This window comes from Mastomys coucha, unplaced genomic scaffold (genome assembly GCF_008632895.1).
Source record: "Mastomys coucha isolate ucsf_1 unplaced genomic scaffold, UCSF_Mcou_1 pScaffold7, whole genome shotgun sequence".
Taxonomy (NCBI): domain Eukaryota; kingdom Metazoa; phylum Chordata; class Mammalia; order Rodentia; family Muridae; genus Mastomys; species Mastomys coucha.
Window position 1 is genome coordinate 62,613,404 of NW_022196913.1, and position 24,769 is coordinate 62,638,172.

Here is a 24,769-nt window from a genome sequence, read left to right on the forward strand (position 1 = left end):
CAAATCAATACTGTGCCTTGGGGCTGTATTTCTGCTCTTCATTGGCTCGCATACAAGTATAATAACTCCTTGTTTTAACATAGTTCTCATTTCCAGGGAGCCCACATGTTTTATTTTTGGTTTAATGGATCCTCATACATGGGCTCCTGGCTAGACTGAAGCAGACAGAACTGTCGCCACTTTCTGCCGAGGAGAGGGGTGGCAGGGAGAACTGTGAAGGTCACAGAGAGACGGTCTAGCCCAGGCTAGCCCCAGAAGTCTAGCAGGCCGGGCACCACCTACTAGGCATTGTTTGGCCGTCTGCCTGGGTTTATTTTTAGCTACAAACTCATATATCTTCCTGACATGTGTCACCTCCATTTCAGTACCTCGGCTGCCTTGAGTTCAAAATGTCAACAGTGGCGTGCTTGAGTCTCATCTCTGGTCAAGCCTGCTCCCTGGCCTATGACCTCACCTCAGGAAAACAACCTCCCAATGCCTTCAGCCCCCACCTTCGAGGACCTTGTAGGACTTGCTGGACTCTTGAATTCTTACCAGATGCCCCTCCCTCACGACGGATTTCCCACATCTCTCACCCAAACTGCCCTGCACAGGGCCCTTGGCTGAGGTCTCCATCTTCAGATCACCACAGAGAATTCTTGCGTGGACCCTAAGAGGGAAGGATGCCCTTCCCAGGCATAGAGTCTTCTCTCCATGTAGATGTGACCTCTTCTCCATATTTACTGCTCTTGCTGTCCCCTCAGGACAAATTCCCAACACATCATCTTGAGGCCCTGGGCCTCTCTCTGAGCCCATGGGTTTCCCGCTCCTCCTGCCAGATTCCTGCCTTCTGTTAGAATCACCCGCCATGACCCTCTATAGAGCCTTTCCTGTGGGCTCCCTACAGTCTGCCTGCTTGCCTCTGCCCACCCTACTAACAGCCTGTCAGGCCACATCATCACCCCAAGTCCTCAGACACAGCTCCCCTGGTCCCCATAACCTCAAGAACCTCGGAACTACTTCCTACCCATCTTTTGCCAGATGTGCTCAGCAGAAGGAAGGCACGGCCTCGTCCAGGACCATTCTATTTACTACTGAGTCCATAATGCTTTACAAAACCACACACACACATAGTAGGCACACAAGAAATGCTAGCTTGGGGAATGTATGATCAAAGCTCTACACATAGTAGGTAAACAGCCAATGCTGACTGAGCGAGCAAAGGCTAAAGGTTCAGTGTTTTTTATTTCTTTCGTTTCTGAGAAGCGAGGAAGCTCCCAGGTTTGTGTTAGAGATTTTAGGGGGCCCCCAAACCTCTTGGTTAGAGGACAGGGCCATGAGAGAGCTGTGACCCTGCACTTCTGGACCAGCCTGTCACAAACATAATGCTGTGGTCAATCCTTCCCTAAGAAGAACAGGAAAGAAATTGATGCGTTTCTTCTTGTCATGGAAAATAGCTCACCCAGCAGGACCTGTAACTTTTATGAACACATCGATCTCACCCATTGATTCCACGTATGCAGCAGAGTCAGGTTCACTCCATCTCCCACATCCCCGGCAGCCATCCCTCCCTTCTGCACATGCCTTCCTGCCTTCTTCCCCCTCTTCAGAGCCATAGTGAATGAATGGGTGAACTACCTCAGTAGCAACTAATCTTAAGCAAATGTGTATATCACGAAGAGAAGAGAATAAATACCAGAGCTCTCGCAGTCGATCAACCACACAGGGTCAAAGAAGAGGGAGCCAAAGTCCTAACCAAAGATAAAAATGACCCTGGCGATCAGTACCCACAACTGATACCATGGCTGACGCTACATGAGCACGGACCCACGTCAAAGCAACCCCCATCTTATCTGATGTCACCCTCAATGTTGAGCCACCATGAAGTAGGCATGGTAGTAAGTCCTTTTGATCAGATAAAAACATTGAGCTCTGAGTTGTAGTAACCAATGTATGTAGTAAGCATTGTATTAGCCAATGCTACCTGAAGCTCCATAATTCATAAAGAAAATACATTTTTAATTCAGTTTTAGAGCCTGAAAGCCCAAAGATTGAGGACACCCATCTATGTCAAAATATGGCAGACAGGTGGACTAGGATATCCACAAGTGCAGAAGGGTCATGTGCAGAGGTCGGCCTTACTGCTGACAGTCAGTTCTCTTGAGAACAAACTCCTCAAGCCTGGAATTCATACCTCAAGAGTGGAAAACAGGACTTTTAGACACCCCCCACCCCCAGTAGGCTTCTGTCTTAGTCAGGGTTTCTATTCCTACACAAACATCATGACCAAGAAGCAAGTGGGGGAGGAAAGGGTTTATTCAGCTTACTTCCACATTGCTGTTCATCACCAAAGGAAGTCAGGACAGAAACACACACAGGGCAGGAACCTGGAGGCAGGAGCTGATGCAGAGGCCATGGAGGGGTGCTGCTTACTGGCTTGCTTCCCCTGGCTTGCTCAGCCTGCTTTCTTATAGAACCCAGGACTACCAGCCCAGGGATGGCATCACCCACAATGGGCCCTCCCACCCTTGATCACTAATTGAGAAAATGCCTTACAGCTGGATCTCATGGAGGCATTTCCTCAAGGGAGGCTCCTTTCTCTGTGAGAGCTCCAGCCTGGTCAAGTCGACACACAAAACCGGCCAGTACAGCCTCCCAGTAGGCCCTGCCTCTTAAAGTTGTACCCTCTCTCAAAATTGCTACAGTGCCAGGCTTCCAGCACAAAGACCTCCAGGGAGATGAATCATATCTTAACTGTAACATCGCTCATCCCAAGTCACCAGGTCAAAAAACAAACAAACAAACAAACAAACAAGGAGCCAGGGTTTGAATCAAGAACCACCTCATGTGACAGCTCCCACTATGAGCTGCCGCAGCGCTCAACTACATCCGTGCCATCTCTCTCTGTGAGCTGGTGCCTCCCTCAGGCCCCTCAGCTTATCAACGGCACAGTGAGAAGTCATAAACTTTTACTAACTCATATGCATACATACATATATTATATATGTACATATATACTACATGTGTGTGTGTCTTTCTGTCTCTGTCTCTCTCTCAGTGTGTGTGTGTGTGTGTGTGTGTGTGTGTGTGTGCAGTGTATGTGAGTGTGCATGTACACGTGTGTGTCTGTTCCTGTGGTTGAGCATATGGCCTACTGTGCAAGGGATCCAGTTGTTTTGGGTGACTATGTGCAACTAAAGTCTTTAGCAACTGAGACTTTGTTTAGCAACAAAGCACAATAGTGTCAAATAGTGACTTGAGGGGACTCACACTCATGAGGATCATGGAAAAGTAAAACAGGGTTTTGCTTTATACTGGCCGGTTTTGTGACAACTTGACCAAGCTGGAGTTCTCACAGAAAGAGGAGCCTCCCTTGAGGAAATGAGATCCAGCTGTAAGGCATTTTCCCAATTAGTGATCAAGAGTGGGAGGATCCATTGTGGGTGGTGCCATCCCTGGGCTGGTAGTCCTGGGTTCTATAAGAAAGCAGGCTGAGCAAGCCAGGGGAAGCAAGCCAGTAAGCAGCACCCCTGCATGGCCTCTGCATCAGCTCCTGCCTCCAGGTTCCTGCCCTGTGTGAGTTCCTGTCCTGACTTCCTTTGGTGATGAACAGCAATGTAGAAGTGTAAGCTAAATAAACCCTTTCCTCCCCAACTTGCTTTTTGGTCATGATGTTTGTGGGAATAGAAACCCTGACTAAGACAACACTTTAAGGACTGTCTACCCGGTCCTCTCCCAGGAGTACTAGGGATTTCTCGCCTATAATAGTGATAGCTCCAGCAAGGTGAGCTCACAAGTCAGCTCACAGTCTCTGTACCCTCTGGACAGCTAACAAAGTGGCCAGAGATCCTGGAAGAAGCTCTTCCTGGGGCTGATGACTTGTGAGAGGTGCCTATCCCTGGGTAGGAAAGACCCGGGATGCTTTGGGGAAGGCAACCTCAGAATCTTCACCTATTAGACCATCAGCTACAAATCTTCTTCTTTGTGTCCTGCCAGCTGCTACTGCAGACCCGTCAGGGACTGAGTCCTGCCAGCTGCTGCTGCGGACCCGTCAGGGACTGAGTCACACAGGCCCTTTCTTTACCAAGTATATTTCAACAGAGAACATCTCAGCCTGTCTGTGGTGCTGGGGCAAGGCTGTTCCACACAGCAAAACTTCCATCTTGGTTGGACTCCTCTGTGCTGCAGCAGGCTCCCAGTAAATTCTAATCCCCTTGTTTCTGGACTGTTCTGCCCTCCAATTCCCTAAAGGTTGAAACAGTCACTGTTGGTTGTCAGAAGCATAACCATCTTGGAGAAGCTGAATTAGCCAAAATTGTCTGAAACATCCTGTATCCAGGGGTCACCCGGAGGATTGATCAAGTACACATCTGTATTGTCCTTAGAAATGCTATACACATGATACAAGATGTCTGAGAGATCCCCGTTGGATGCAAAGTCTCTCACCTAAACTCAGGTAGAGGTGGCATCGCCCCCTTCTGAGTGAGAGCCCTGAAGTTTGGAGGGGTTAAATGTCCTGCTCAATACTGTGAAATGTCAGAACTCAAAACAACCTTATCCCTCAGCCCTGGGTCTATGCCCGGATGCTTGCTCCCCCTTACACAGCAATCCGAGATGGGCAATGGAGACATTGTAACTCCGTGGCTGACTGACATGGAACCTGCTTCCCCTTTTTCCCTCAGAAAAGTCACCCAGATCCCTTTTCTTTGTTTCTCTTTGTTTTTCTGTGTTCATTTCAAGAGGAGAAACGCAGCCACATACTCACACCAGCCTCTGTGTACACCGCCAGGCTGCGCGACAAGAGGGAGGGGCTTCCTTCTTTCTCAGGGTCAATGCCAGATGGCTGCCTTAAGAAGAATTGCAATTTGTATAGACACTGATTCACACATAGGGACTTGGAGACTCCTGGCACCGAGCAAAGAGAGCCTGGCCAGCTCCTGAGAGACAACACCTTGAAAGACTCCAGGTCTACGAGCATCCCAAGACTGAGAGAAACCAAACTCCATTCTGCACTCCCACCATCTCCCTGTGTCGCCACAGCCCACCAGTCCTTGTAGCTTATTGTTCTATTGAGAGCAGCCATCCATGAGGTGATTTTTCATTATGGTTTTTGTGTTTGTTTTTATAATAATTGGTGATTCCAAGCACTTTTTACCTTTGTCAGCTATTCATATATATCATCTAGAAAAACGTCTGCTCGTGTTTTTACTCAAATTACTACTCTGTCGTTGTGTTATAGGAGTTACTTATATATTCAGGAAGGATGTTTCAGGACAAAAGCATCTGGGATAGCCTTGGAAGACCTGTGGGAAGATACAAACTATCAGTGTAGGGTTCTCAAAGAACCTGTCTCCTATTATCAATGGACTGGGATGACTTGAGTTGCCACTCTGCCCGTGTGGTTCTCTCTACGATGGGAATGGCAGTGACATGACTTCTTCCTGTGACCTTGGGAAACCTGAAGAGTTATACAAAGCTCACAGAGCCCAGTACCTGCACCTTGGAAGCACTGTACAGGATGTGGGATTGTCCATGCTCTTCTTGTTTAATGCTTTTCAAGCTTGTGTGGCAGTCCAGTTCATCCCTGGATAGACAGAGACACCAAGACCCAGGGGACACGTTTTAAACCACTTACACAAGCATCCCCATTAGTTCAATTTAAGGTCAAAATGTTAGGAAGAACTTGTCTGGTTACACACATGTTCACATAATTTATAGATGCCTACATCTATGAAAGATATCCTTAGGCAATTTGCAAGTTAAATCTGTACCATTTCACTCAAAGCGTGAAGTGAGAATGGAATTATCCATCCAGGGAGAATTGCAGGGGAGACAGCGGGGGGTCCCTAGAAATTCTCCCATCATCTTCAGTGAGAGAAGACTAGATCCAAGAATTTAGCATCTGCCCAACAAAGGAATATTATGCAGAGCATTAAAATGTCTATAAAACCCACCCACGAGACAACACAGGAAAGTGAAGGATAAAATGATCACATTACAAAAGAGAACTGAGAAGAGAACTGAATATTCACAATTCTGAAAACAAGGAGGGAAGAGGGTGTGAGAGGGGAGAGGGTGTGAAAAAATCCCATCCCTGGGGACAGAGTGTGACTGGGTCAGGATGTGGTTGCCCGTGCTGGGCTTGAGTTCTTCTGGCAGCTCTGTATCGTGGGTCAGTAATTAAGATGCTGGTTCTAGATTGAGGATGGGGCACATCTGGAACTATGATCTACCACTGAGGCACCATGTAGACCTTGAAAGAGCTTGTCTTGGTCGGGCCACACTTTTTTTCTGCTGAGTATCCTCAAAAGGAAAGGGAATCCCATGCCTCTTGCCAGTGCTGTCTGGGCAGTGCCGGTGGCCATTCTGTTACATCTTCTCTGCCCTCACATCTTTTTATTCTTAATTTAGACCCCTTGTTCTTGTTTTTCTCTTACTGTGATAAAAAACAAAAACAAAAAACAAAAAAAAACACTGACAAAAGCAACTTAAAGGGGATGGGTTTGTTTCTGTTGCTGGCTAGGAAATAGTGCTGCCCACAGTGGACAGATCCTAATATCTTGATTAATATACTCAACATAATGCCCCAAAGACATGTCTAGAGGCCCATCTCATGGGATAACCTAGACTCTGTCAAGTTGACACCAATCACCACACCCCTGAGTCTAGATTCTGTAGATGATGGAAGGCAGGTGACGTATGCATTGCTGAGTCTGGCTTGTTTTGCTTAATGCGATAATCTCCAGTTTCATTCATTTGCCAGCAAATGCCCTAATTTCATTCGGCTTCCTGTCCAATCGTACATATACATCACATTTTCTCAATCAGTTTATCTGTTGATGGGCATCTAAGTTGGGTCATGTCTTTCAGCTGCCGCACTTTTCATTACAGTGCTGGAAAGAACTATTTTGAGAGTCAGAAGCTGTACTCAGTTAAAGGTGTTATCTTCCTTGTTGTACATGACTTCGTTTCTCCTCCTTAAAGGGATAGGAGAGGGCCAAGGCACTGGCACTCCAGGATTCTACTCGCCATACAGGTCTGCTGTACACTCTGCTTCGACAACTGGAAGTTCTATGTGCCTTAAATCAACTGCAGAGAAAGCTCAAACAAATTGATGGGAGAAAGAATACATCAATGAGGAAACAGCCAAATGCCCTGAGAAGGTAATTTACCAAAGAAATATAAATGACCGAACTATAAATGTGACAGTTGCCTAGCAACCATAATAAACAATTAAAATAATAAGTAATCTATCAAGTTTTCAGAGTTTAAAAAGTCCTAATGACCTGGCTGACAACACAAAGAAGAGATGCTCCCCATGGACTTCCTTGGTACAAGCCAGCAAGAGCTCGGACTCTTGACAGTTACGTTAAGAGGCATAAAATGTTTGTAACCTTTGGCTGTGTGATTTCTCCCTATAGGGATATAAGCTAAAATACAATTAAGAATTTTTTACAAAGCTCCATCAGCAGTGGAAACTGCCTAAATGTCTAGAAGCTGTAGACTGGCTCAATAAACTCCAGCTCTATAATACCATGTAGCTGTCAGAAGTCACTCTGCTCAGAGAAATGACGTTTATTGAATAGAAATGATAGATCAGTATTATCTTAAGGTGGTTCTCTAGAGGCAGAGCCTAACACAGCAATTCATGAGGAAGTGACCCAGTGAGAACATGCTCTGAAGAAAGCAGGGAAGGCGCTGTGGGGGAAGAAAAGCAAGCAGAGATTGAGACACTGTGGCACATGCTTGTAATCCCAGCAATGGGAAAGCTGAGACAAGAGGATCCGAGTTCAAGACCGTACTCGGCTATACAATGAGATCCTTTGCCAAGTCCCCTTCCCCAGTAAAAATACAAAGTTATGGTTGCTTTCTGGTTTCCTCTGGCTCCTTAGGATAGAAGACCAGCAGGTAGAAAGGAACAATTTGACTCTTGTGGTCAGGAGGGGCTGACCCTAGGTAATAGCAGTGAGGAGAAGTAAGTCTTGCACTCTAGTGTCCCTGTACCTGGGGACTTCTGTAACCAATTGGTTTAGAGGAACATGAACCATGGACCCTGGAGGAAGAATCCTCCTGGGAGCTTTGATCTCCAGAGATTGGGGAGGCATGGATGGAAACACAGATTTACCAAGTGAATCCTTCGGAGGAAGAGTGAGCAGGACACACTTTCCTCTGCCTCCTGGAGATCTGAGCATTCTATCCGCTGTGGTCACAGCACCCACTGGTTTTCAAGGTGCACACTCAGGGTACAGTTAGCATCCCAAGCTGGTCATGATCACATCTCCATGATTGCGGCTCTTTCAGCTGGCATCAGGCCAGGAGTATAAGAATGTGCAAGTTAAAGCAGGACCAGCAAACGCCACAGTGTATGCTCCCCGACATGTGCCCTCGACTTTGGGCCAAGGTGAGGTCGTGTGGTTTGGTAGCCCACTCCAGTAGATGGGATTGTCCTGTGATTTCTGTGCTGTGCTGCTCTAGAGAAACCTCAGGTTGCACGCGCTGGCAGCAGTAAGAATGCGTGACCCATTCCTGGTGAGAACTCTGATACAGAAAAGTCTCAGGATGGCCTCTGTTTCATGCAGGTGGAGCATTTGGCTGAAGGGAGAGGGAGCTGGGGGTGAGAGGACCACCCTCCATTTTTACCTCTGCCCCTGTGGCTACATTATTTGTTTGCCTATTGTACAAGAAACAGATGGCTTTGGCCCACAGATTAGTGTGTGTACGTGTACGTGTACGTGTACGTCCTAGCTTTGTCCTTGGAGCATCTAGAATTGTCACACTCAGGAATTGTGTATCCCTAATGCCAAAGGCTTGAGCTCTAAATGAAATTATTCAAAAAAAAAAAAAAACTAAGACCATCTAAAAGGTGGTTTTGATTCAGTGCTGGGGGTCAGGGGAATACAAAATGAACTTGGAATATCTTGTTTTGTCAGAAAGCAGGAAAACTCTTAAAGATAGAGAGAGCTTGTCAAAAGAATGGGGCTTAGGTAAATGAACTGTATCGTGGCCAGACAGTGGAATATTATAAGGCATGAAAAAGGCCAGAGCTATAATGCATATTACTAAGTGTATTAGTCAGGGTTCTCTAGAGTCACAGAACTTATGGTAGTCTCTATGTAGTAAAGGAATTTATTGATGACTTACAGTCTGTAGTCCAACTCCCAACAATCAACTCCCAACAAAGGTCGGCAGCAGCTGTGAATGGAAGTCCAAGTATCCAGCAGTTGCTCAGTCCCACAAGGCAAGCAGGCGAAGCAAAGAGAGCCTTCCTTCTTCCAATGTCCTTATATAGGTCTCCAGCAAAAGGTGTGGCCCACCTTTAACTCCAGATGACCTTGCTTAAACTCGTAGATCTTCCAGTCTTAATCTTCTAGGATTCATAGCCACTATGCCACCACACCTTTAATGATGATCTTGAACTCATAGATCTTTCTATCTTAATCCTCTGGGATTCATAGCCACTATACCTCAAGATCTCCATGCCAAGATTCAGGTCGGAAACTTGTATCTCTCAGCCTCCAGATTAGGGCCAGGTGAGCCTTCTAATTCTGGATTGTAGTTCATTTCAGATATAGTCAAGTTGACAACCAGGAATAGTCCCTACACTAAGTGAAAGAAGCCAATCCCAAAAAGACAGTCTATTACATGATTCCAACTACATGGCACTCTGGGAAAGATCAGTCAATAGAGATTTTAAAACCAAAGTCAAAAAAGCCGGGCAGCGGTGGCGCACGCCTTTAATCCCAGCACTTGGGAGTCAGAGGCAGGTGGATTTCTGAGTCTGAAGCCAGCCTGGTCTACAGAGTGAGTTCCAGGACAGCCAGGGCTACACAGAGAAACCCTGTCTCGAAAAACCAAAGTCAGTGGATGGTCTGCAGAGATGGCTCAGTAGTGAAGAGCACTTACTGCTCTTGCAGAGGACCCAGGTTCAGCTCCAAGGTGGCTGGCAATCTTCTGTAATTTCAATCTCAAGAGTGTGATGCCCTCTTCTGGCCTCCTCCAATACTGTGCACACATAATGCACAGACGTGTGTAGGTAAAACACTTTGATACACACAAAACAAAATTAAAAAAATCTTTTTCAAAACCAGTGGCTCCTAGGAACTTGGAGCAAGACATAAATAGGCGTACCCTGCAGCACTGGTAAGGCAATGTGTCAAGGCACATCCACCCAAACCCATAAAAGACGCTTCAAGAGAGGCCCTATAAGAACAGAGCTTATAACTGGGTGTCAGTACACATTTATGATGGCAGTGTGTGTACCACTCTGGCAGGGGTGGGGCAAGTAGTTCACGGATGAGGGAAGTGGAAGGGGCTGGGGACTTCTCTCTGCATCCTACCTGCCTCTGCCCTTCACATAAAGATGCACTAAAACGTACCAGATAAAAGAAAAGATGGTCTGATCTGGGAGGAACCTGGGGTCAAGACCAGAAGAACTTCTGGAAACAAAATGACGGTATCCACATTTAACCAACGGTGGGGGGGGACATTATATAAACAAATAAGGTGGGAAGATTTCATGAACAGTAGACTTGTAGTTAACCACTGTAAAAGGAACGTGGGCTAGAAAAGCTATCATTAGGCAACACTGTGTTGTAGTTTGGCATATATTGCTGTAATAAAACCATAGCCCAAAGCAACTCAGAGAGGAAAAGGCTTATTCAGCTCACTCTTTCACTGAGAGAAGTCAGGACAGGAGCTGATGCGGCGACCATAGAGGGAGAATACATACCAGCTTACTCCCATGGCTTGCTCAACCCAGGACCTGCCCAGCGATACCACCACTTACAGTGAGCTGGACCCTCCCACATCAATCATCAGTGGAGAAAATGCCCCCACAGACAGGCCAACCTGACAGAGACATTTTCTTAATTGTGGGTCCATCCTCCCAGACAGGCCTTACTCAGCATCGAGTCAGTGAGTAACTTATCGACAGACTAACACTAATAGCTACAGCGTGGTCTATCAGCGAATGATAAAATTAGCAGGTACGGTTTAAAGAGACGAAGGATTTTCATGGTCTCAAAGTGTCTCCCCCAGGATATTTGATACAAACAAAGGAAAAGGCAGATGCCTCTGAGAAGACAGACTGTAGGGTGGACTTCTGCCACAGTGCGGGCCAGCATCCTTCCAACAAGACACACTGGTGCCAGGAGCCTTCACTGTGCCGCCTGGAAGTTGTCAGTCGCATCTCTGGTGGTTTTGCCAAAAACTTCAGTCCAAGCATAAAAAGTTGTCAGTGAGAGAGAGAGAGAGACAGAGAGAGACAGAGAGATCAACTGATCCATAGGCCCCAGGAATGTCAAGGTCATGAAGAATAAGGAAAATGGAGCAACTTTTAAAAGGAGAAATCCAGGGGCTGAAGAGATGGCTCAGCAGTTAAGAGCACTGACTGCTCTTCCTGAGGTCCTGAGTTCAATTCCCAGCAACTATGGTGGCTCACAACCATCTACAATGGGATATATATCTTTGAGAGAGAAAGAGAGAAAAAGAGAGAGGGAAAGAGAGAGGGAGGGAGGGAGGGAGGGAGGGAGGGAGGGAGGGAGGGAGGAAGATCTGCAGCTAAACAGCAACTGGTGGCTCTAGGAACAGAAGGAAACGCACCTGAGACGGCATTGCTCTGATACGGTACAAACGTCGGTTTGTCTACCATTACCTACGATGGTCACATTAAAGTGAACTCAGCAAGGAAAGTAAGGAGATACTCTGTTCCTGCATTTTGTAAGTTTCCAACTTAATTGTTTTTAAAATCCAGAAATGAAATAAAATACACTTTACATTCTGAAAGTCAAGAAGGAGGAGACAGAAAGAAAGTGCCCAGCCTGAACAACACCGAGCGCCTTTAGCGCTCTGTAAGACGAGGAGGACAAATAACTCGGGTGGGCGAATAAACAAATCACGGCCACTTCTTAAGCCGAACTAAACCTGCATTTAGACCTCCGCATGCTGTGGTCTTCTATTATCACGGATAATTGGAAGTTGACTGCATTTAGAAATGATGACCCTCTCCCTCTCTCTGGGTGCAGCACAAGATGAATTCCCAGGGTGATGGCCTCCGCTATTGAAGCCAACAGTCATTAGGTTAGCGTACCCTGTCTTCTGCGTAGAGGTGTAATTCAAGTGGTACAAATCTTTTATTGAACTCAAATTCAATAGTTGTGTTCAATTCCTCTATTTGTGGTGTGTGTACAGAGGTGGGAGAGAATTGTACCGGGTGATACATTATAATTATATTCCTAGAAGGTCTGTTTTCAGGGCACACCAGCCTTTTGTGGGGCACCTTTCATGTCCCGGAGGAAATTGTAAGGTGAGTCAATAGCTGTGCAGAATAGATGGCACAGGAGTGCATGGCGCTTGCTGCACAGGGATGCATGGCGCTTGCTGCACAGGGATGCATGGTGCTTGCTGCTCAGGGATGCGTGACACTTGCTGCACAGGGATGCATGGCGCTTGCTGCACAGGGATGCATGACGCTTGCTGCTCAGAATTCTTTTACTTGAGCTAAATACATCTTGAATTTCCCTGGGGATCTTCCTCCCCCCTCTCCCCCAGCTCCAGAACTCAGGACACAGGAGCCCAGCTGAGCCCCATTTGTGTAGGATCTGCATGTGTGGACAGAAACAAAACCCTAAAGGAAAAGTGTGCTGGACTCACGTACATATAGTCAACACTAATTTGCTTCAGTAAGTAAGTGTGTGTGTGTGTGTGTGTGTGTGTGTGTGTGATAATTATAGAAGACATTATTTTGAGAGGGGGCTAGTGGAGGGCATGAGAGGAATTAAAGGAAGAGAGACGAGTTATGATGAAAATACAATGTGCTCATTTAATATTACATGGGTATTTACCTGTGTAGCTATTTACCATTTGTGTAGTACCGGAGGAAGCCAGAAGAGGGCAGCAGATCCTCTGACTGGAGTTAAGGATGGCTGGGCACCATTGTGTGGGTCCTGGGCACCATTGTGTGGGTGCTGGGAACTGAACCTGGGTCCTCTGCAAGTGCAGCTGGTGTTGCCTAACGATGAGCCATCTCTCCAGTCCCTCAAAAAGAAAAAAGAAAAAAAAAGGGTGGGGGGACACTTTTTTCCCAAAAAAGAAAAACCCAAATACAAGTGCAACACTGAATTCATGTGAACCGGGCACCAGTCAGGCACTCCATCAGCCCACAGATTCACTGGTTCTCCAGCACACCTGTGGGCACACCTGTAGCTTCAAGTCTTGTGGGTCCTGGGACTTAGGGCCCCTTGCCTGTGAACTCATCATTTACGCTGTTACTTTGTAAACAATAGAAGATGCTGGCTTACACAGAGCCTATAAGCTGACTCAGACATTCTAAAACAGTCTGTAGGTGGTGGAGGTATAGGGGAGGATATGCCTACCGGCTTTTCCCACTTTATATAAGAAACACAAGACACCAACAGGCACTAAAGCTAAGGACTCCAGGGTGCTCAGGGAAGCTGTGCTGTGTGGTTTGGTTTGGTTTGGTTTGGTTTGGTTTGGTTTGGTTCGATTTGGTGGTTGGTTTGCTGTCTTTTTGCCAGTCTTCGGTTCAGCATAAGCCTGGGGTTCAATTGTAAGACCTCTGTTAGAACTGGCCCCCAGCCGATCGGTGGTAGCACACGCCTTTAATCCCAGCTCTTGGGAGGCAGAGGCAGGTGGATTTCTGAATTCGAGGCCAGCCTGGTCTACAGAGTGAGTTCCAGGACAGCCAGGGCTACACAGAGAAATCCTGTCTCAAAAAACCAAAAGAGAGAGAGAAAGAGAGAGAGAGAGAGAACTGCCCCCAAAAAAATGATCATTCTGTTCCCACTAAGGATGCTAAGATGGCACCTGAGTCAGCCGGTTCATTGCCATTTGTGGAAGAGATGCTGAGCGCGGCCCAGGGTCGGGAGGAGGGGAGCAGTCAGGAACACTTGCAGCCATCCCTTGTTTTCAGACAGCTTTAGTTTGGTTTCTAACACTTAAAACTGTAGTAAACATTTTAAGTAAAGAGTCCTCGCTAAAACAAAACAAAACAAAACTTTTACTTGAAGTCTCGAATACCCATATTTGCCTCTAAATTCGTGCACTCTGTCACACCAGCATAAAGATACAATCTCTGTGGTTCTTTGAGCTCTTCTCTCCTTCCTGCGCCCCTCATCTCAGACCTCCAAAAATCTCCTTCTTCCTAGCCTAGGCAGGTTTCCCAGCTGGCCCTTCCCCAGGTATCCCAGGCAGAAACTGTGTTCCCCACGCTGACTGTCTCTCACTTAAAGGGTCCCAGAAGATGAGGAAAAAAGAGGAGAAAAACCTGCCTGGTCTAAGGTTAAACTTGTTTATTCTAGCAGGACTGGCAGCCAGGGTGGAGTGGCCATGACCTGTGTGTTTGTAACAACCACTGAGGAGCCTGGGGCTCAGGGACCTCCAGTACACCAACCTCACACACTGTTAAGTGGGAAGAGGGGGTTACCCCCATGGAATTCGAATCGAGTTCCCTTCCAGAAGACAGGGGTGTGTAGAGGAAGCCTGCCAGCCCTGTAGACTTTACACAAACTCACATTTCCAAGAGCAAGCGCAATGCTCTGATTGGACCTTAGCAGGGTGCCCAGGTTCTCCTCGGTCTGCAGAAGACAGATACCATCTGCCTGGCAAAAATAATGGGAACAGACGATTAAGTATTTCCTGTGTACCTACTACACAGTTCTCATCCAGCATGGCCAGTCCTGGCAGCAACACCTGAAGCTTCCTTGTCCAACACAGAAATCCAGAGGCTTCAAGAACTTGACTAGGGTCTTCCAGCTGGGAAAGGTCAGCCCCTGACCCTGTCCCCTTTGCTCATGCCCTGCTCTTGATGGCTTCAACTTTAGCCAGAAAAGCAAAAACAGGAACCTGGTACCCAGCTGGCTCACCAAAGGACCCTGGGAACACTGAGTCTGCCACGTACAGAAAGGCTAGATTCCACCCTGCCTCTCCACCACCGTCCCAAGCAAGCACTAGTCCCCAATGGGTGTGTCTAACTAAGTACCACTTTACATTGTGCGGAAAGAGGCATGTCCGCACAATCCGCAAGGAAGAAAACCGTAGCTGCCTGCAGCTACTCATACGAATGGGTCGTCTGGAATGGGGGTCAGGGCCTGAATAATTAAGGGTACCGGAAATGCGGGAAGGGTTTGAAAAAATTAGACCAACACATGGTGTGCTTTCAGTCCGCCATCATTCATTGAATTCTCTTTGTTACAAGCAAACAGGTAGATAGGTAAAGCAAAACGCCTCCCCCAAGTTCGTCAGCAACTTGGCCCAATCAGCAGCTTCATCTTCAATCTCCTGAGGCGGGACTTCTGACGGAACTGGAACTTGGAGAGAGGTGTGGCTATTAGCAGGAGGTGGGCAGAGAGGTATGGCTATTGTGGCAAGGCGGGGTCTGATAGAATTGGCCCTTGGCTCTAGGAGGGTTACAGAACACACCATAGATTTTACACCTGAGAAGGGCCATTTTGAGGAGGGAGACTATGAAGGCCCAAAATTGGTATTTTCTTTCTATTTATGAAACAGGACTTGGGGAGGAAAAAAATGAATAAATTAAAAAAAAATAGTCTCAATGACAGAAAAATGGCTTTTCTAAATCCTTGCTGAATGCAAGGTGTGATCAGACTCCCAGCTGAGCTCCCTGAACGCTGGACTGCGATGTAACAAGCATGGACCCCTGTTCACACCATTATTCAGATGAGGAGGATGAAGTCTAAGATAAGTACACCACCAAAGAAACCAAACCAGAGCCTATTTTGTAGAATTTTTTTAAAAGTGTGTGTGTGTGTGTGTGTGTGTGTGTGTGTGTGTACACGTATGTATATGTGTGTAGGTATATGTGTGTGTGGGTATGTATTGTGTATATGTGTGTATGCATGTGTATATGTGTGTGTGCATGTGGGTATATGTGTGTGCATGTGGATGTGGGAGGGTGCATGTGTGTGTAGTTGTTTGTGTGTGTAGGTATGTATTCTATACATGTGAGTGTGTATAGGTATATGTGTGTGTCGTTTTTGTGTGTAGGTGTGTATTTTGTGCATGTGTGTATGCATGTGTATATGTGTATGTGCATGTGTGTGTTTGTGCATGTGTATAGGTGTGTGTGTGTGAATGTGTGCGTATATGCAACATATGACATTCAAGAGTAATGGAGAAATAGGTTCTAGGCCACCATTATGAGTAAAGCTGATGAGGCCATTTGCTTTGCATGGAGCATGCCTCCTACTGGAGGTTAAAGATAAAAGTCAACATGGTGGATGGAGTTGCTGAGCAAAGAAAACTTATAAACAGGACAAAGAGAAGGAGAGGGAAGCAGATTCAAAGCATCCCTTCTGGAGAGATCTTTTTGAGAAAGTAGCATTTGAGTACTCCTCAAAGGATATAAAGAATCTGAGGAAGAGGAGTCCAAGACATGATGCTGGGGGTGAGTGTAGGGATGGAAGTGTGGATGCTTCAGGGAGAATACCCACAAGCCAGATGGAGAGGCACCTGGGAAGGCAGGCTGCACCTGGGAAGGAAGGCTGCACCTGGGAAGGCAGGCTGCACCTGGGAAGGAAGGCTGCACCTGGGAAGGCTGCACCTGGGAAGGCAGGCTGCACCTGGGAAAGAAGGCTGCACCTGGGAAGGCAGGCTGCACCTGGGAAGGCAGGCTGCACCTAGGAAGGCTGCACCTGGGAAGGCAGGCTGCACCTGGGAAGGCAGGCTGCACCTGGGAAGGCAGGCTGCACCTGGGAAGGAAGGCTGCACCCGGGAAGGAAGGCTGTACCTGGGAAGGCAGGCTGCACCTGGGAAGGAAGGCTGCACCTGGGAAGGAAGGCTGCACCTGGGAAGGAAGGCTGCACCTGAGAAGGCTGCACCTCTCCATCTGGCTTGTGGGTATTCTCCCTGAAGCATCCACACTTCCATCCCTACACTCACCCCCAGCATCATGTCCAGAACAGCTGGAACTTCCAGTGGCAGAGAGACAAAGGATGACTGACATGGGAGGGAGGGACAGAAGGAAGGCCAAGATCCTGAAGACTTCGCCATCACAGCAAGGCCTCTGGGTTTTAGAAAGCTAGAGAAGCCTTAAGAGAGTTGGAGCATAAAAGTGTCATTGGATAAAATTTAGAAAGCATGTCCTGGCTGCTATGAGGTGGACAGATTTCCAAGGCCAACAGTGGGAGTGGGACTATGAATTGATGGACATAAGGGTGGAGATCATGCAACCTCAAAAATTGGCATTTACTTTCCAGACGTGAGTCAAGATTAAGGAAAATGAAAAATGAAGACATCAAAAATTATACATGTATAATAGTACTTATATATCTGCATATATATGTATATATGTATTCAGTTGCATGTGTGTGAGTGTATGTGTCTGTCAAGGTACTGGGTACTGGGCCTGAAATTGATACTGAGTGTCTTCCTCAATGGCTCTCCATTTTATGTATTGAGGCAGTGAGTCTTGCCAGCTTGTCTCCCAGAGATCCCTTGACTTTGCCTCCCACATGGTGGAATTACAAATCTGCAGTGCCTACCTGGCTTTTAGGTGGTTCTGGGGATCTGAACTCCTGTCCTCACATGTGTACAGCAAGCATTGTGTCCACTGAGCCACCTCCCAGGCCTGGATTCTGGGTATATTTTGAAGAGCGTGTTGGCAGAATTTCCTTTATGGTTTAGATATTGAATACTGGGGGAGGGGATGTCAAGGGTATCTCCAAAGAAGGCTTAGTATCATAAGTCAAAAAGAAACATACAAAGAACATGTTAAACAAAGGAACTTATTCTGTAAATATTTGAATACATAATAAATTATATACCATTAAATTAAATTTTAGCATTATAAATAATTATAGATATATTCAATAACATTATGTGGTCACTATAAAAAGCAGTATAGAGACTCCTTTAAAAAAAATCAAAAGATATAGTTGTCATGTGACCAGTGTGGTGCTTGGTTTTTGTCAAACTTGATACAATGTAGACTCACCTAGAAGGAAGGAACCTCAACTGAGGAACTGCTCACATAGGGCTAGCCCGTGGTCATGTCTGTAAGGGAGTCTCTTGATTAATGATTGATGTGGGAGGGCCCAGCCCACTGCGGGCAGCACCATCCCTAGGCAGGTGAGTCTGAGTTGTGTAAGCAAGCTAGCTGAGCATGACCCAGGGAGCATGCCAGTAGGCAGTGTTCTTCCCTGATTTCCGCTTCAAGCCTCTACCTTGAGTTTCTTCCTCCTCGGCTTCTGTCGATGATAGAAGCTGCAAGATCAAATAACCCTTTCCTCTCCAAGCTGCTTTTGGTCGTCGAGTTCATCACAGCAACAGCAAGCAGACAGAAGCAATGTACAACAGGTTGTCATCCAGCCTCAGAGAGAAGGGACATCCTCGCAGAGGGTGAGATGAGCCCTGGGGACAGGTGCGTGAAAGAAGCCAGGACCAAAATGAGAACCATCATGTGGGTCACAGAGTTTGTAGAGACAGAAGAATGGTTTCCAGGGGCTGAGGAAGGGGGAGGGTGCAGATGTGTGTAATGGGGACAAGTTCAGTTTTACAAAAGGAAAGAGTTCTGGCAATCGGTGGCCATCAAGTGAATGTACCTAGTCCCACAGAACTGTACCATGAAAATAGTTACAAGAATAGATATTATATGTGTGTGTGTGTGCATATACACACATATATATACATATATGTGTATATATACATATATATATATGTATATATATAACCATGTGAAGAAAATTATTAAGTCAGCAGCAGCCATCTCACCCCAACCTCCCTCCCCCCAAAAAAGAAAAAAGCATCCTGAGTTGGGGCCACTACCCATGACTGAGGAATGACTCCATCCATATGGACTGTAAGTAGCAGTTCGGGTGGTGAGATTAGGATGATCCTTGAAATCTGATTTCTCCCTGTCTGTTTAGGTGCCTCAAAGAGACACTGTGACAGGGAGTGCTAATATATGGTGTGTTGTTCAAATATCTATTAGAAGAAGAAATGATGGGTTCCACTCCAATTTAATAAAACAAAGCTCATGAAACACACATCTCAGGCTGTGAAACAACCCTTCTCATTGCAGACTCCCCGGGGGGAAGCTGCAGAATAAATGGACGTTAATATCTGAAGATTAAATAACACGATAGCAGACTTGATACATTTGACCTAGTTTTTGGAAAAAAAAAATGACTTTTTTTTTAAATCATTGCTTTGTAATAAATAGCTTAATGCCAATGCTAAGCCATCTGTAACAAAGACGGAGGTCCAGAGGCACTAAATGTGGGTATTCACTTATTAAGAGGACTGGAAGAAGGCCCCGCCCTCTAGAGAGGGTGTCACTTCAGGGAGTCTGGCAGAACCTCAGCAAGGAAACAATGTATCTGTGATTTCATCGAGAGCAAATGAACCCGGCTCACTCTTACTCAAGTGGAGAGTACAACCCATAAAGAGAATCCCAAGGCTCAAACCACACAGCCTACTTCTCATGGTCCTGAGGGGTAATAGGAGACCTGGACAAATGGCTCAGCAGGTAAGAGCACTGGCTGCTCTTCCTGGGCACCTGGATTCAATTCTCAGTACCCACATGGCAGCTTACAACTGTCCATAACTCCAGTTCCAGGGGATCTGACACCTTCGTCTGCCTTCTGTAGGAACTGGCCATGTATGGTAGGCATATATACACACAGGCCAAATGCCCATACCCCTAAAATAAATTTTATGAGAATTTCAAACTTAAATTTCTAACATCTGAGCAACTTAAGGGAACCTCATTCATCCACGGAGGGGTAAATGTGTCATGAAGGTGAGAGGCCTGAAGTTGTGTGGATAATGCGTATCAAAAGGCAGCTCCTTTGACCACCTGAGCAGCTTTGGGAAAAAGAAAGGAAAGCGCAAAAGAAAAGAAGTTCCGCTGGGTAGCGGTGGCTCACACCTTTAATCCCAGCACCTGGGAGGCACAGGCAGGTGGATCTGTATGACCAGCCAGCCTCAGAAAAAGACCAGCAATCTCGAAAGGAAGAAAGCAAAGAAGCAAAGAAACAAAGAAACAAAGAGTAAAGAACTCCAGTGTTGTGGCCAAGGCAGTGAGATTTGGAGGTGGGAGCCCAGGCTCCGTCTTTAAGAGTGTGCATTTCCTTTACAGAGGACCGGCGTTCAGTTCCCACATCCACATCAGTCAGCTCACAACCACTTGTAACTCCAGCTCCGGCGTGGACCACAGCATCTTACTTCTGCAGGAACCTGTACTCACTTGCTTGCCCATACGCACACACTGATACACACATAATTCAAAGTTAAAAATAAGCCGTTTTGAAAACGGAATGTGTTTCTCCTCAGACAAGGTCTGAGGTCACACGAAGCCTAGGAATCACCCTCTCTTCGTGCCCTCCTGCACAAATGGGGAGTAACTGCTATGTCACAGTCTGTATAGAAGAGGCACCCGTGTCCATCTGTGTGTAATGGCGGGTTGGTGAGCACAGCATATCGTTGTCCCTGACCAGAGGAATGTCAGTTGCTTCTGTGTCTTGGATGGACTCTAAGTGACTGGCAGACAAATCTAATTTACATACCACATATTCGTAGCCCATTCCTCCCCACCTATTCCTTTCAAGCTGTACCCTGCTCATTACCCCCACCAGCATCCCTACCACATGACTTGGTCCCCATTTTCACAGTGAGCATCACTGATCTTATTTGTCCGCCAGCCTCCCTCACCACGTCTGCTCAGGTCTTCAAAGCGCATCTTCCATATAACTCAGTCCTCTGAACTTGTTGACTGACTTGCCTTGAAATTTAAGACTTATTCAAGACCCTCTTGAGGGAAAAACAAAGGCAGAGAGACATTGTTATACCCTTTTCCGTGTGGAATGGCCTGAATATAATTCTGTCAGTGGGCAGGGTTGAAACAGGAGACCTCCTTAAAAACCCTTTTTACTTCCTAGAATTGTTTGACCTCTCCTCGTGTCTATTTGCCACAGGGAAAATCCATCATTTGCAAGAAGGAACAAGGAGACAAAGGGTGGCCTGTTCCACTTCACGGCAAAGCCAGGAGCCTGTGCAAAATTGCACAATCTGTTCACGAAGTTGAGACTCAACTCTTGGAAGGGAAGGAAGGGGAGAGCTTTTTATACTCGAGAGCTCCGACAAAAAAATATGTAAAGAAAAATAACGACACTGGCAATAGGTATCGGCAGTTTCTCTGATGACAAAATTCAATTTAAGGGGGTGAAAGCTAGACAGTTCTTCAAAAAAAAGAGCTAGGCTTCCGGAAATTAGAACTGCTGTTCAAGTAGGCACATTACAATTTCAGAAGAAATTGTCTCAGTTGTTTTTTTTTCTGCTGTGGACTTCGGAAGATAATGACGAACTTAATGTTTCTGATTATGTTGCTAGGCAAATCGGGGACCACAGAATAATTGGAAAAGCAGGGACTGAACATGCTGAGAAAGAAATAAATTCCTAGCCAGCCCAGGAGACAGGTCATCAACTCTGAGGCTGGGCCAACCCTCACGCCACCCCCAACACCTCGCTTCTACTTAGGGTCCTTTCAAACTCAAGCCAAGCACACAGAAGGGCCTTGGTTCATCCTTAGCAAAGACTGTTCCATTTTCAAAAAGGTGATGTTAAAGGAGGAACCTCCCTGCTGTGTGACAGATGCTGTGGTGGAGTGAGCAGCAGGGAGCCCCTTCTCCGAGCTGAGGGTCACTGTGCCTTCCAAACCAAAATCATTTCAAGTCAAGAAAAAGCAAGTGAAGCAAAAGAGTTCCTGTTTTGTCCCCTAGCAGGGAGATCCCATTGGTGAAAATCCAGAGCACCAGCACAAAGAAACCAGGTCTCTCGGGAGCTTAAAAATAAGTAGAGGAAAGCCCGAACCCAGCTCCATCCCATTTCACAGCAGGGGAAACTGAGGCTCTAAGGCAGCAAATGTCATTCTCAACGTAAAGCACCCAACCAAAGACAAAACTTCTGCCTCCCGACCAGGATGACCAAGTCCAGGTTTCCCCCAGGACATCCCCTGTCCATCATGTAAGGCTCTTTCCTGACTTTCTATTATAGTTACAGTTCTTGCCAGGCAGAAGCAGGGGCATTGCCTCCAGTTTGAGATCAGTCTAATCCATGTAACAAGTTCTACCCAGAGCAGCCAGGGGTACCCAAAAAGATCTTATCTTTAAAAACAAACAAACAAAGAGAAGGAGCAAGAAAATTGAAATAAAAATTTTTGATGAGCTGGAGAGATCATTTAGTGAGTACCTTGCATGGGTGGATGTATTGGATCATTTTTGCCAACTTGACACAAGCTAAAGTCGTTTGAGAGGAAGCAGTCTCAATTAAGAAAATCCCTCCATAAGACTGGACTACAGGAAGCCTGTACGGCAATGTCTTAATTAGTGATTGATAGAGGAGAGCCAAGCCCATCATGGGTGGTTGCCATTCCTGGGCTGCTGGTCTTGTGCTCTATAAGAAAGCAGACTGAGCAAGCCTTATAAACAAACAAGCCAGTAAGCACCACTCCTCCAGGGCCTCTGCATCAGCTCCTGCCTCCAGGTTTCTGCCCTGTTTGAGTTCCTGTTCTGACTTCCTTCAGAATGGACTACAATGCAGAAATGTAAGCTGAATAAACCCTTTCCTCCTCAACTTGCTCTTTGGTCATGGTGTTTCATCACAGCAACAGGAAACCCTAAATAAGACAGTGAAGTGTTACCCCCAAAAGGCATAGCTTATTAAATGAAAATTTCAGTGACAGACATGGGATACCTCCCTATGAATTACTGTCAGGGATTCGCCAGCAATCTTCTCAACAACGCAGACTACTGAACTGCTCTTGGTGGCCCGCCATCAGTAGATGACACGATCATATTCTTCAAGATGCAAAAGACTCTGTTCGTGGGACATAGAGTCGTCGATCTTGGTCTGACTTAGAAACTCGCTCCCTTCTGGCTTAGCTTTTATGGTGCCAGAAGGGGCTAGGCCCACTGGGTATGAAAAGACATCAGTGATATTACTGAGCATTGACTCCAAACGCTGCAATCCCGACCTTCGAGGCGAGATGTGTCGGTTTGTACAGTAGTGGTGAGACTGGTTATGGGGTAATCAAACCTTAAGTGAATTTGAGGCCTGCTTCATAGGAGGGAACCCATGGCTGGTCCCTTCAATACAGTCAAAGACCATGGCTGAGTAAGCCATAGACCCAGAGGAAGAGCCTGTCGATGCTGTTTTGCTAAGTGGTCATGCTGTTCGGCTGCATCGTGAGTATTTATGTTCATAGTCATAGATGTGTACTGCTCTCAACTGCGGCTGGGGAAGCCTCCTATTGCGGCAGGCTGTAGATAATGCAGAGACTTGTAAGTGGTCAAAGAGCTGAGCGTGTGCAACAGAGAGTGCTCAGCCACAGCCATCTATATCGCTGGCATTTACTTAAACAGGTTCAACACTCACACCCACACAAAGCCACACACAGGAATGCTTGTAGCTGTATTCATATCTGCCAAAATGTGGAGGCAGTTAAGATGGCGTTAGAGGGCGAATGGGTGAGTCAACTGTGGGATCTCAAAAAAAAATGGAACTTTATTCGGCACTAAGAAGAAATAAGCGTGGTGTTCCATGCCAGCAATCCCAGCATTCAAGAAAGGTGCTAAGAGTCTGAGGCCAATCTGGATTCCAAGCCTAGATTAAGGTTAAGACCCATCTTAAAAAGACAGAAAGTAAACTCTGTGTGTGTGTGTGTGTGTGTGTGTGTGTGTGTGTGTGTGTGTGTGTGTGTCAGAGAGAGAGAGATGGACAGTGAGTACCCAAGTTGTATAGAGATAATTTTTATGTCCCATAGTATGCAATTAACTCCACATTTCAAACATCTACAGGAGAACTTGAGGGTTCTCAACAAACGAAAACGATATTTAAAGAGAAGAAAATGCAAACCACAGCCATTTAATTGCTACCTGCCACAAACATGTGTCAAAAGATAACTCTAACGCATAAGTAAATGTAAGCGTTAAATGTCAATTAAAACGTCTAAATCTTTAATGCACTCTGAAAAGAAGCGCATTATGAAATCGTTCTAAGACATGACAGAACCTTAGTTTGCTGGTACCACGGAGAGAAGCCAAAGTAAGAAAGTGTGGCACAGTGGCTTCCATTTGGCACAGAATGGAGAAGGCAGAGAATCTGAGAAAGCTAAGATCAGTGTCGCTGAGGGAAGTGGGGAGAAAGCCCGGTGCTTTGTGGGTAATGAAATTACACTGCATGCTTCAACCGTGGTGGAGCCACATCACTGTTCATTTGTGAGAACTCATAGAGCGGTGAACCCTAATCAGACTAAAGACTGAGAGCAATGGGGTGTCAGTGTACTCAGCAAATGTAAGAAATCCCTACTCAGGAGCATACGCCAATACACAGGGAAGGAGGCGTGCCTGGGGCAGGGAGCATGTTCACTGTTGATGTAAGCTCAGAACTGCTCTTTTAAAATGTGTCCATTTTCAAAGGAAAAGGCTCTTATTCCTGAAATAAGAGCTACAGGCAAATAGAGACATCTGGCCACCTTATGCCCAACCTAGTCCTCTTTATACTTCAGAAGTAGAGACACAAAATCTCCTCGGAGGGCCAGGTGGCTGCTGGAGAAATGGGCTTGATTTCCAGAGCTGTCTCCTATGGAAATCAAGACCCACCTGGCTTTTAAAAGCCCACGAAGTAAACATCTTGAAAGTAATTCCTTGAGTCCTGGGCTAAAATGAACTAAGCCTTTGTCCTCACTTGGAAGCCTGCATCCCACAAGACGGCATCTCCCTAAAGTGTCCCATCCACCCCCATGCTAAGTGCTTAT